Raw genomic sequence first — 13893 nt, forward strand, 5'->3', positions numbered from 1 at the left:
ACAATTTGTTAATCTTATAAATGTGCAAGGAAAATAATTTTATGTCTGGGGGTCACCACATGAACGGGATTAAAGGGTTGTGGCATTTGGAAGGTTTAGAACCACTTGTCTAGACCCTGAAGGAGGCACCTAGGTAGGTTAGTCTCTATCAAAGATACTGCTACAGAAAAGCATTAGGACCACAAACTGGGATCAAGTGTGGAAAACCCATAGAGCTGTTCCTAGAGATAAATGTGTGTTCTTGGGGGCCTTTGTCTACTGCTTAGTCCCCCTGACGTAATTTGCAAGCTTTCTTGTGGAATTACTGTGCTTTTGGAGGCTGGTGTTCTTCATAGCTTCTTCAGTCGTAGTAAATCAGTCATTTCCGATGGAAAGTCAATGGTTATGAATGAGCTTGCTAAGAGACTACAGAGGAAATAATTTTTATTGAGACCATGCTTGGGGGTTGGAGGAATGAGGCAGCTTTATATACTGCTCATGGGACCTGAGACGATTCCTAGCAACTAAGAGGAGTGGTAGGTACTTACCCTTGTACAGATATATACACATAATTAGAGATGATAAAAAACAAGAAGTGCAAAGTAAGTAAATTTTAAAAAGCAAACCATGAAGCTCCGCCCCTCCACATATTCTAGTTGTCCGGACAACTGTGCACTTGGTTCAGGTCCTTATTCACTATGTATCAAGACTACACTAGTAAATGACTCCAGGGTACCCACAAAGGAATAAAATGTAATATTTATCGAAGTCTGCAACCATTTGACCTCCCACAGGCTGAGTCTAGGGACTTCTAGGACCTTGCGTGGCAGAAATTATCTGTATACTGGAGGTCTGTAAAATTTGTCCCACAAGATGACAGTATTGTCCCATCAAGGAGCTTGCTCTGTTACCACCATTTCAGTCTGGGGAAAACAAAACAAAACCAAAAAAAAAGAAAAAAAAATTGGCAAAAGATGCAGTCTTCAGCCTTTCTCTTCATTCCGACGAAGAGTGAGCCTATATAATAAAATAACTTTTTGGTTTCTCTTTACTATCAATAGCAGATATATTAGGAAGGGCTAGGATCTTATCCCAGCAGCAAAAACATGTTTGAATTAAAAGAAGTAGGTTAGACATCTTTTTGAAGAAGTCAGAATCCAGATGAACAAGGCCTCTGATTTCTGCCCATCTTTATTCAGGAGCCTTCTATCAAGTGCTTCTATATTTATCAAATTTTCTGGTGGTCCTAGTGGCAAACCTGGGGGATCCAGACCTAGGGAAGAAGAGAAAATATATAAATATCAAGATTAGAGAAGAGCAAATAGTGGTTCCCATCCAGATTCCCTTAGAACCATTCTCCATGCTCTGACCTAGGTTATTTTAACTGCAGAGGATTTGCATTATTATAAAGGTCTTTGAGTTATTTCCCAATTTCAAATCCAAGCTGGGAATAGCAGTTTCTGTATCCCAGAGCACTTGTGGCCCACTTCAGGCCCCTCAACCTTCAGGTTCTATGAGGAGTTACACCAGCTTCCTGGCCTTTTTGGAACACTGGAAGACTTGAAAGCCAGCCCTCCTCCTGGGGGGGGGGGGGGTATGGGAAAGCAATGTTGCTGGTCTCTGAAATGAATTCCTTTGGGGGAAGTAGAGCTCTAGCTAGGTTCAGCAGTGCCATCTTACATCCTATTCTCCTACCGGTTTGGTTTGAAAAAGGGGGCAAGTAAAATGCCAGCCTTCTGTGAAAATTGGGAATTAGTTTTACAAGACAGCCATTTTACTTTTGTATTCGAAATTCCACCCTTCTTCAAGAGAAGGGCTCTTTTGTCTAGATAAATTCCCTCTGACCTGTGTGCATTCAGGCTTGATTTCCTCGGTGATACTTGTCCAGTAGGTGAAGGAGAAAGTAGAAAGAAAGTGCGTGAGTCCTGAGAGCACCTGTAGCAAATCACAAATCCAAGTGCTTGTTACTCATTTCTTTATATATGAATTTTCATACAGTGTCCTCTGGTTGTCTGAGGATAACCACCCTTTTGTGGTACTGGGGTTGCATGTGTGCCTGAGGACCTCTGTTCCATGTCCAGCACCCTCTTTGAAGGAGATAACTGATACCTGCCAATTGCTCCTGGAAACTTGGCAAACACACTGCAGAGGTACACACGCACCTACAGCAAACACCTGGGCATTAAAATAGCCTCCCTGCTGCTCATCCATGTCACCCTCTAGGATCTACAACAATGTACAGTTAGGGATCAGTTCTCTCTTCAGGATGTAGAAAGAAAATAATGCCCAATCTCTTCCAGAACCCTAAAGGCCAAGGCCATCATGGGAAGGAAACTGAAGGTACCAAGTCTGTTAAAACTATGTTCTCATAGGGGCAGTAAGTAATGCTCAAGAGGAGCCATATGGTACTCTCCTCTTCCACCCATCTAAAATTACCAGGAAGTAAGCCTTTTCCATTTAGACTCGGAGGCAGCTCATGAGGCAGCCATTTTATTTCTGTATTCCATTTCAAGGCAAACACATGCCTATAATTCCATCAGCACTCTTGTCCTCTCTGGAGTCTACAATAGGAATTGTCCAGGAGGCTGCTGCTGCATTATCATTGTCTCTTCAATGGAGTAACTTAAAGTCAGAAAGCAAAGTGGCTTGAAGCCTGTTTTCTAGCAACTATTTAGCAGATTTGGGTATGTTACTTAATGCAAGTTAGTTCAGGCCTACTCACCTATGAAATTTCTATTTTCTAAATACCATTAGCTCCAGGCTGGAGAGCCATTCTCTCATAAAGCCATCCATACAAAATCCTTTCTCAAATTTCAAGCAAAACAAATGTCCATGTTTCTAAAGTGATGTTTTACAGCATGTTAAATTTTACCATTGCCTATGGCAGATGTCTATAGTGTGACAAAGTTTCTGAGTCTTCTTCCTCACTGTTCATACAAAAATAAAGCCCTTCCCTCCAAAGGGATTAGAGATACTGTATGCTGAAGCCAAACATGAGCGACCTTCACTTAAAAATGTGTATCTAGTTTACCCCAACCTACATGTTCCAATAAGGTAGTAATTTAATGAACTGTTTATACTAATAGAACAAAGAAAGACAATGCAGGTCCAAGATCTGTATTGTAAAGCCACCTTTGGAGGTGCAAAACCTCTAAGCACTTCTGACCTGGGATCACCTCAAATTCAACAGTCTGGACAGCAAAAAAGACTATTTGGAAAAAAGAAAAAGAAAAAAAAAAGAATGAAAAGTCTACACTAAAATATCATTAAGATTGGCCAAATCTTAATAAAATTTTAAATTTCTCAAGAGTTTTTTTTATCATCTAGGCCAAATGTGATAGTTTACACTGTTACTCATTCAAACAAGAGGCAAAAGCAAGGAGCATAGAATAGCCAAGAACTCAAGATAAGCCTGAACTACATTAGGACCACTTGACTAAGGAAAAGGAAAGCATCTAAATAAATTCATACTGTATATTCTGACATAATACATACTTTTTTTTCTTTTTTAAAGCCTCCAGCACCTGGTATTCCCAGGTGGTCCCCCATCCCAGTACTAACCAGGCCCGACCCTGCTTGGCTTCCGAGATCAGACAAGATTGAGCTCATCCAGGATAGTATGGCCACAGACTAACGCATACTTTTAAAGTGGGACACAGAGTGGGTTTTTCTTTTTCTTTTCTTTCTTTCCTTTTTTTTTTTGTCCTGGTAATTAGAAAGTCTTTTTATGTGTATCCATGTATGCATGTGAACATATGCCATGTGTGTAATGTTAACCATAGAGGACAAAGGGGTGTATCAGATCGACTGGAGCTAAAGGTATCAGGAAGCTATGAGCCTATTGACTTGGGTGCCCACACCAAACTCAGATGCTGTTGGGAAACCAGGAAATGTTCCTAATGAGTCATCTCTGGACCTCTTCTTCTCATGTTCTTGTCCTAAATTCTTACCATCAAATTTTATATTGAAAGAGGGCTGCAGGAACTTACCTGTGACTGCCACAGTACAAATGTTCAGGCAAGATAATTAAGGGTTGTTGGGAAGAAGGGACACAGCAAATTCACAGCTCATTTACAATGTACAGAGACACCAGGAATGAGTAAAATTCAGACCATCAAAACTGAATGCTACTGTGTAGGTTGGCCAGATTGTCCTAGGCCTCAGTGCTATGGTCATCCCCCAGCCTGGTGAGCGCTGGGATTACAGGGGTGGGTCAAGAAAAGCACCAAACTCAGTTTTTAAATTATCTTTTCAATATTCGCAAACAATAACTTTATTGTAAATATCATTACCCCAAGAAAGCACCATTAGAAGCTTGTTGTATATGTGCATTTCATTTGGAATGAAATAAAAGGTAGATTGTTCAGGAGAGCTAATACTTTCAAATTAAACATAGGCTAGTCAGTGTAGAACTGTATTTGAGCCTTTGGGTGTAAACAGAGAGAAAAAGAGGGAGACTAGGGTTAGTGACAGAGAGGAGGAAGGAGGACACTAAGAGGGGGAGAAAGACCCATTAATATCACCAATTCCATCCTGATTACAGTATAACTATGGTTTATTGTGATGGCTTTTATTTTTCTTACATTACCTATTAGGACTGAGAAATTGCCTGCGAAAGAATTATGTTTGAGAAACAGTACCCATTTCAGACCCAGGGAACAAACCCAAGACTACACAGTATGTTAGTCAACTTGTAAGGACACAATTAAATAACTGAAAGGGGTGATATGAACAGTTATAGAAAAGGAAATTGGCAGTGTCCTTCATACCAGGAAGAATAATGTCCCATGACCTGAGGGTAGAAGTAGGCCTCAGGTTGTATTAAGAAGGAAAACAAGACAAAAAAATAAATAAAAAGCAAAAAGGTACTGCTGAAACTATTCTAAGATAAGCAAAGGTCAGGGCCCACATCAGCCTTGGTACATATCTTTCTCAGGCAGGAAGTGCAGGAGACAAGCATGCACAAGCTCTTCTGTGAGCTCTACTGCCATCATGAGGAAACAGTTTCAGAACTCACAGCGCCATGACATTCCTTCCCAATTCTTAGCAATGCCTGAAAATGGCAGAAGATCTCAGACAGCAGGAACAGCTGAGGGTGCCTACCTGGGCTACCTGGGCTATTCCTCAGACAGAAGAGAAACACGGACAGCAGCGAGTAGATGAACACAGCAGCTGAGCGGGGAGGGACCCGGGCCTCTGCTTCCTCTTCCTGATCCTCAGGACAGCTGTGCCCTGGGCACAGTCTCCCAGGCAGAGGGTCTGCACTAACGCTCTCAAAGGTCCCGGGAGTCCAGGCTGCGCCAGAAGGAAAAGTAAAACGGGCCATTTAGGAATCCCCGTGGTCCTCCCTGCTTCAAAATGGCGACTAGCAGGATCTGGGAAGTGGGTGAGCCTCCCTGCGCGGGGATGTGTGAACCCTCTTCCGCCCCACAGGAGGGAAGGCAAAATGTCTGCAGCTCTCTACCCCCGCCTTTTCATTCTCAAAAAAAGGTCCAATAATGGACAGAGTATAACAACAATAACAGTTTTCCTTACTCTTCTCTCTAAAAATAAAGAGGATTCATCTACTGGAGAGTTAGCTTCCATTTTAATTCACAGTATTGCACATCTCAAAAAAATGTCTGGACCTTCATAGTAATCAAATCTCCAAAACCAAGACAAACCTCTAGTGTACCAATGAAACTGCCATGGAATTTATGATCTAGAAAGGAAGGAAAAGAGGGGAAAAGGAGATTTTAGGCACCCACCTTCCTCAAGCATCATCCATTTTGAAGAAATCGATGGCTGCTCAGTGATCAAATCTTAAACCCTCAGCAGGCTACCCCAGGGCTTGCTTGTGCTGTGGAGTTTAAATCTTAGCATCCAGTTCTAGGTAGAAAGAAAAACTGCTGCCAACTCAGGACCTGGAGATCAAACCTAGGAAACAAGACCTGACTCTCTGACAGATTACCTTCAAATATTCCCTGGGCACCATACCCCATCCTGAAACAGGAACTGAGTTTGTGGCTACCCAGGTAGACTTTCCCTCCATGATGAATGCTGATCTAGGTAGGTCTCAAGATTTAAGGCTCTAAGGTATTTAGGGTAAGATTTAATGCTCTAAGGTATTTAGGGTAACAAATGTATTGAAATCACTATTTAGGCCAATCTGAGTATGTTTGTCCTCCAAACAAATATTCAATAAAATTGTTTCTCAATAGTGCAATATTACCTATAACTCCGCCACATTCATTTTGAAGGAATAGAAAGAGGAAGGTTCAAGAACAGCAAAGGGGGTTGTAGGAGACAGAGGGAGAGACAATGGAATTAGGGGTGCTTTCATTTTCTTTGACTTTGTTGGAATGTGCCTGTGTGTGTGTGTTTGTGTGACTGTCTATGTGTGTTGAGAAAACTACGTTTTGCTCCGATCTCAACATTCCATAGAGCCTGTCAGACAACTAATAACATTTGGAAACATTGAAGTGTACAAACATATTTATATTTAGGTTATCTGAAAATATTCTGCAGCACACATGTATACTGTAGTTTGAGTACCACCAAGTGCATATGGTACCAACATTCCCTAGTGAATATGTTTAAACCGTCAATACACTGATCTGTAAATATCATATATATCTAGGGGCCATTCTAAAACTGATATATATTTGTGTGCCTGTGGGCATGTGACTGAGCATGCAGTCTGGATTCTATTTGTTTACATGTGTGTGTGAGAGGACAGCCTGCTGGAATCTGTTCTCCCCTACAGTTAGATTTATGGGTATGAAATTCATGTGCACAGGCTGAGAAACAAGAACCTTTATCCTCTCACCAGATCTAGTATTTATCTTTAAATAGATACACAAATGCATGGCACTAATTATCCTACATAAATATTATAGCATGATTAGCATTAACACAGGACCCTATGTATGTGCATATACATGAAGATGAATGCTCCATTTCCAGACACTTATGAAGAAATTGCGGGCAGTGGTTATATAGACATTTAATTTAATTTAATTTCCCCATTAATATATGTCCTTCTTAGACTGTCTATTGATCTGTAAATCAATGGTTCAATTTCCTCTTCATTTATTATATCTCAAGTTTGTCATATACTGCTTTGGCATTCTTAATGACTTTCCCTTGATATTATAAGGCATAGTATTAAGGGTTGGAGTTTTGGCTCTTTACATTGACAATTTTACATTCTGACATAAATTCTAGAGATCCCCTTATATGCCAAGAATGCACTCTGAGCTCCAAAGACAGCATGAATGAATGCTAACTTAGTTACGAATTTTGTGTGTCAGCATCTTCCACCAGCAATGGAGGTTCACTGATCAGGTGCTATTCCTTCAGGAAGCTGGAAGGAGGAATTTTATCCCTGGGAACTAGAGTTACAGCTGGCTGAGTCATCATGTGGGTGCTGGGACTAGAATCTGCATCCACTGCAAGAGAAAAATGTACATTTAACCATTGAGAGGTCTCTCTAGGCACTGAAGACTGATTTCTAAAACCTATCCTCATACCTTTTGATATTTGTCAAATATTTCCTGCTTTTACACTACATATATTTGTATAATATAGTACCATGAGGTGAAAATTAATGCCAGAAGTAAGCAACAATCATAAATAGAGTCTTCAAGGGACTCTAGGTTCTAGCACAAAAATGTGTGCATGCTTACTGCTGCAGTATGAACAAGAGTTAACATGGAGAATGAAAACACGCATGGAAAGTGGAACTTTTTTCAGCAATGAAGAGAAATGGGGGAATAGAAACACATGGAAAATGCATAGAACAATAAATCACAATGTGATGAAAATGTCAGGCTCAGAAAGAATTACAAATTGTTTTCCCTCATATGCAGAATTAAAGTTGCATTAATGTGAGCATGCACACACATTTGTCTCTGTGTAAACTGGTTTTGTGACTGAATCCTGAAATTGGAAAGGGGATCATGAGAGGAGCAGAAAAGTTGTAAAGGCAGAGGACTGGACAGTGATCAATGGAATAAGGTGACAGGAATGAGACAGGGACACATATTGGAAGAGGGGTAAAAGGAATGTAAGCGGGGGACAGAAAAGACAAGGCTCAGAGGGAGAAAAACAAGTACAAAGTATATGCAAAAAGTTCCTTGGTGAACCTATTATTTTGCATACTACCTGAAAAAACATTAAAATAAAGTCCTGCATGAACTATGCCAAGAACTAATGAAATATATACTATAATTACATATAATAACTGTATACATTTATGTATATAATCACAGCCCTATGCTACAGGAGAGTCTTTGAATGAAACCATTTTAAAACAATGTCCTAATTATACTCACTATAATTCACTGAAAACATATTATTTCAGTGAATGTTCTTAGCCTGTATAATATATTCACACACATGGAAAACATTCACTAAAGATTACTAATAAAAATATTGCAGAAAAGTAATTAGCTCTCTTATTAATCTCATTAATACTTGCAAAAAATTACATCCAAATAATATTAAAAGATTTACCATCATAGATATTTCCCAACCAATTGAAATTGAAAAAGAAAAAAATCACACTTGCAAATTACACATGAATTAGCTCTCCACCCAAATTACTGAGGATGGAACCGGGGGCCTAGGGCATATAACCCTGACATTCTATGCCTTGGCTATAGTAGGTGTTCACTTCCTATCTACCTTCTCCTAAACCTCACAGCATAATTGTATTGCACAGCAATTACAAGTAGGTAGCACCAACCTTTTAAATGAAGCTATGCTCTTGGACAAGTAATGAAATGGGAAATACCCTCACAGCAGAAGGAAGAAACCTAAGACCTCTTCTAAATCCAGGCTTCAGTTTAGCTGAATGTGCAAAACTGAATACATTCAAAAAAACATCTCCATGTACTCAGACCTGACCAAAACAACTCCGCAATTGCCTTTATTTCTGAGTGGCATATTTTCAGAGAAACAAACCAAAATACTGATGAAACTATTCCAAAATCCAGAAAACCCTGGGCAGCCTTCTTCTTTATTGCCTTTGTCTCTGAATGGTATCTTTTAACAGAATTGTCCTATTTTTTCCTATAAAGGAAAGAAAGAATACCACTACTAGTGAATAAAAAAATAAAGAAAGATAAGGGCCCCATATTGTCACAAGGAATACTGGACAAAATAATGCAGAGAGTTTTCAAAAGTGGGCAGAACCCAGTACAAACTTTCTTGACTTTTTTTTTCAGACAGGAAAGGCGGGGATAACTACTCACAAGCTCTTGGGTGAAGTTCTACTGCCATTATGAGGACACTGTTTCAGAACTCACACCGCCAGGAGCTTCCTTCCCATGATTCTTAGTAATGGCGGAAAATGGTGGAAGATGGTGTAAGATCTCAGACAGCAAGAACAATTGAGGGTGCCTCACTGGGCTGCCTTGGCTCGTCCTCGGCCCCAAGAGAATCTCGGACCTCAGAGCTTCCTCCTCAGAACCTGGAGAGGGAGGCGCCCGCTGCCCTAGGACAGCAGGGAGGAGATGAACACAGCAGCTGAGCGGGGAGGGACCCGGGCCTCTGCTTCCTCTTCCTGATCCTCAGGACAGCTGTGCCCTGGGCACAGTCTCCCAGGCAGAGGGTCTGCACTAATGCTCTGAAAGGTCCCGGGTGTCCAGGCTGCGCCAGAAGGAAAAGTAAAACGGGCCATTTAGGAATCCCCGTGGTCCTCCCTGCTTCAAAATGGCGACTAGCAGGATCTGGGAAGTGGGTGAGCCTCCCTGTGCTGGGATGTGTGAACCATCTTCCGCACGATGGCAGTGTTACCCCATGGGAGCGAAGGAGCCCTGTCTGCAGCTATCTGCCCCCGCCTTTCCAGTCTCAAAAAAAACTACCCTGTTGACATACTGTCTTGAAACTGTGTGAATCAGAACAAGTGTGCTACGATTTAGCTTTTATTGCGCATTTTATATGTATGCCATATCTACCTAGGCTGAACCTGACTTCCGAAAAAATAAATAATTGAAGGGTTAAAAAGAAATATATGAACAAAGCAGGCAAAAAGAAAAAGGAAAGCAAGCTTTGAGGCACCCACCTTCCTCATTCCTCTTGGAAAGAGTTGTCCAGTCAAAGGTCACAGCCAACATGCACCCAGCAGCATTTGGAGGCCTCCATGTCTCCTCTTGATATCTGATTGATTCCAGTCTTGAGCAGCAGATCTCAGGGATCACTTCTGGGGAGAAAAAGAACATGCTGCCACCTCAGGGCCTGAACAAAAGCAAACCTAAGCCTCAGGAGACCTAGGTGTCACCTACTTTACACTGAGACTTCCCTGGATGTCATGCTCTTTGTGTGATCCAGGCAAGAGCAGCAGAGGAAAGGCCTTCAATGCCCTGCCAGGCTGACTTTAGTGGCACTGTAAGGAGGACAGTTACCTCTCAACACCCAATGCCATACACAACCCTACTTGGACACATGCATTGAAATCTGATTCAAAAGTTGAACTGTCACTGACTTTCTCTCAGGGTCTCATTAGTTCCCACTGGAGCAGGGGCACAAGAGTTTCCCTACATTAGAGGCCTATTTCTGTTTCCCATGGCCCTAAGATATACTTGGGTTATGTCTTTACAACTGATTATACTTTCAGTCTCTGCTTTCCCTTGGTATCTAAGACAGGGACCTCGAAGAGGAGCTTGGACAGCATCATGTGTTTCAGGGCAGAATCATGGTTTCAGTGAAGCATCATGTCCTTCAGGGTGGCTTGAAGTAAACTGGGAGTTGCTGTGTCTTAGCAAGAAGAAGAGCTTAGAATCCTACCCACACAGGCTACAAGGAGCAGGAGACAAGTCTCCACCAAGAAGCAGCACTTTCTTTCCTGTGGCTCCTGTGCCAGCTTGTCTAAGTCCCTATAGCTCTTATGCTGGCCCTTTACTCTTCTCCATTTTCAGGTCCGAGACACTACTGGTGTCCAAATTTCTACTGCTGTGGAGGAAAGGCACTGGGCTGCAGTGCTCACCCAGAGTATCAGACCTGACATTGTTTCCCCATTAATGGGGCTCATGGGAATGAAGCTGTAGTGGCCCTGAGCTGAAGCTCTCCCTGCAAGATGGCAGTAGGGCACCCCCAAAGGGCCACAAAGGCCATGCTTGAATATCCTCACCTCCCTCCAGCCAAAAAAGCACACAATAATCAACATCTAGAGACAAAGGCCCAGGAATGTGTAAGTCTAGCATTTTCTTACTGTTTTTCAGAAGTAGTTCCCCACTGTCCTTCTGAATCAGACCTTTATAGTTCCCTTGGAGTTCCTTGTCCTCCAAAGGGTAAACCTGGTGGGTGAAGGCAGAGAAAGGAGAAACCTGTGACGCCTGGCCTTCATCTTTAGGTTATCATTAATAACAGCAAAGGGATTGTTTGCTGATGTCATTAAACACAAAACCTACTCCTGTCAACTGGACATGACAGGAGGAACCTAGAAATTCTCAAACTCCCAGGGCAAAGACAGAAAAGTCTCATGGAGAGACCTAAGCCAGCCAGGGTCAAGTACTCCACTACAACATGGACTAAGTGTAATCCTTTGTTTCAATATCTCCCAGCAGGACTTTATCATTAAAAAAACAGGATATTATCCATAACTTAATTTTAAGAAGACCATAAAGTATCTGCAATGGACAAAAATGAACTGTCATATAAAACTAAAGGGAAAAATTATACTTAACAGAACGAAAAAAGTCCAAAGTACTACGTTAGAATTGGGACTCATGTTGGCTTTATGAGAAACTCAAAAAAAAAAAAAAAAAAAAAAAAAAAAAAATACTACAGGAAGTACAGAAAAATGGATAGAACTCAGGACAGCCATTTTTGACTTTTTTTTTTTTTCAGACGGGAAGGGCGGGGGGAGAACCACTCACAAGCTCTTGTGTGGAGCTCTACTGCCATCATGAGGACACGGTTTCAGAACCCACAGCGCCAAGAGCTTCCTTCCCATGATTCTTAGTAATGGCGGAAAATGGTGGAAGATGGCAGAAGATCTCAGACAGCAAGAACAGCCGAGGGTGCCTCACTGGGCTGCCTTGGCTCCTCCTGAGCCCCAACAGAATCAGGGACCTCAGAGCTTTCTCCTCAGAACCTGGAGAGGGAGGCGCCCGCTGCCCTAGGACAGCAGGGAGTAGATGAACACAGCAGCTGAGCGGGGAGGGACCAGGGCCTCTGCTTCCTCTTCCTGATCCTCAGGACAGCTGTGCCCTGGGCACAGTCTCCCAGGCAGAGGGTCTGCACTAACGCTCTGAAAGGTCCCGGGAGTCCAGGCTGCGCCAGAAGGAAAAGTAAAACGGGCCATTTAGGAATCCCCGTGGTCCTCCCTGCTTCAAAATGGAGACTAGCAGGATCTGGGAAGTGGGTGAGCCTCCCTGTGCTGGGATGTGTGAACCATCTTCCGCACGATGGCAGTGTTGCCCCACGGGAGCGAAGGTGCCCTGTCTGCAGCTCTCTGCCCCCGCCTTTTCAGTCTCAAAAAAAGGTCCAATAATGGACAGAGTCTAACAAGGATGACAGTTTTCCTTACTCTTCTCTCTAAAAATAAGAGGATTCATCTACTGGAGTGTTTAGCTTCCATTCTAATTTCACAGTGTTGCACAGCTATGGAATCTGTCTGTACCTTTTTAGGAATCCACCTCCAAAACCAAAAGACAAACCTCTACTGTACCAAGGAAACTTCCATTAAATTTATGATCTAGGCAGGAAGGAAACAGGGAAAAAGGAGAGTTAAGGCACCCACCTTCCTCAAGCATCATTCATTTTTAAGAAATCGATGGCTACTCATTGATCAAGTCTTGAGTCTCTCCTTCAACCCGCAGCAGGCTACCCCCGGGCTTGCTTGTGCTGTGGTGTTTAAATCTTAGCATCCAGTTCTAGATAGAAAGAAAAAAGGCTGTTAACTCAAGATCTAGGGAAAATCAAACCTAGGAAGCAGGAAACTTGGCTCTCTGAGAGATTCCCATCAAATATTCCTTGGGAAACTTACCTCATCCTGACACAGGAACTGAGTTTGTGGCTACCCAGGTTGACTTTTCCTCCCCCCTAAATGCTGATCTAGGTAGGTCTTAAGATTTAATGCTCTAAGGTATTTAGGGTAACAAAATATTGAAATCACTATTTCAGTCAATTTGAGTATGTTTGACCTCCAAACAAATATTCAATAAAATTGTTTCTAAATAGTGCAATATTATCTATAACTCCAACACATTCATTTTGAAGGAATAGGAAGAGGAAGGTTCAAGAACAGCACAGGGGTTTGTAGGAGACAGAGAGAGAGACAATGGAATTAGGGGTGCTTTCATTTTCTTTGACTTTGTTGGAATGTGCCTGTGTGTGTGGATGTGTTTGTGTGTGCGTTGAGAAAACTACGTTTTGCTCCGATCTCAACATTCCATAGAGCCTGTCAGACAACTAATAACATTTGGAAACATTGAAGTGTACAAACATATTTATATTTAGGTTATCTGAAAATATTCTGCAGCACACATGTATACTGTAGTTTGAGTACCACCAAGTGCATATGGTACCAACATTCCCTAGTGAATATGTTTAAACCGTCAATACACTGATCTGTAAATATCATATATATCTAGGGGCCATTCTAAAACTGATATATATTTGTGTGCCTGTGGGCATGTGACTGAGCATGCAGTCTGGATTCTATTTGTTTACATGTGTGTGTGAGAGGACAGCCTGCTGGAATCTGTTCTCTTCTACAGTTAGATTTATGGGTATGAAATTCATGTGCACAGGCTGAGAAACAAGAACCTTTATCCTCTCACCAGATCTAGTATTTATCTTTAAATAGATACACAAATGCATGGCACTAATTATCCTACATAAATATTATAGCATGATTAGCATTAACACAGGACCCTATGTATGTGCATATACATGAAGATGAATGCTCCATTTCCAGACACTTAT

At 41.8% G+C, this 13893-nt stretch overlaps 1 long non-coding RNA gene across 1 annotated transcript; it reads right to left on the minus strand.

Annotated features, from left to right (window-relative positions):
• Window positions 1-540: 540 nt before the first annotated feature.
• Window positions 541-5841, minus strand: LOC308414443. The gene is made up of 4 exons (XR_013974878.1): window positions 5727-5841; window positions 5083-5274; window positions 1825-1914; window positions 541-1252 (listed from the first exon to the last, which is right to left on the minus strand). It is a non-coding gene; the product is annotated as an uncharacterized lncRNA (long non-coding RNA).
• Window positions 5842-13893: the final 8052 nt, after the last annotated feature.

The sequence above is a fragment of the Micromys minutus genome, assembly GCF_963924665.1.
Source record: "Micromys minutus genome assembly, chromosome: X".
In the NCBI taxonomy this organism is placed as follows: domain Eukaryota; kingdom Metazoa; phylum Chordata; class Mammalia; order Rodentia; family Muridae; genus Micromys; species Micromys minutus.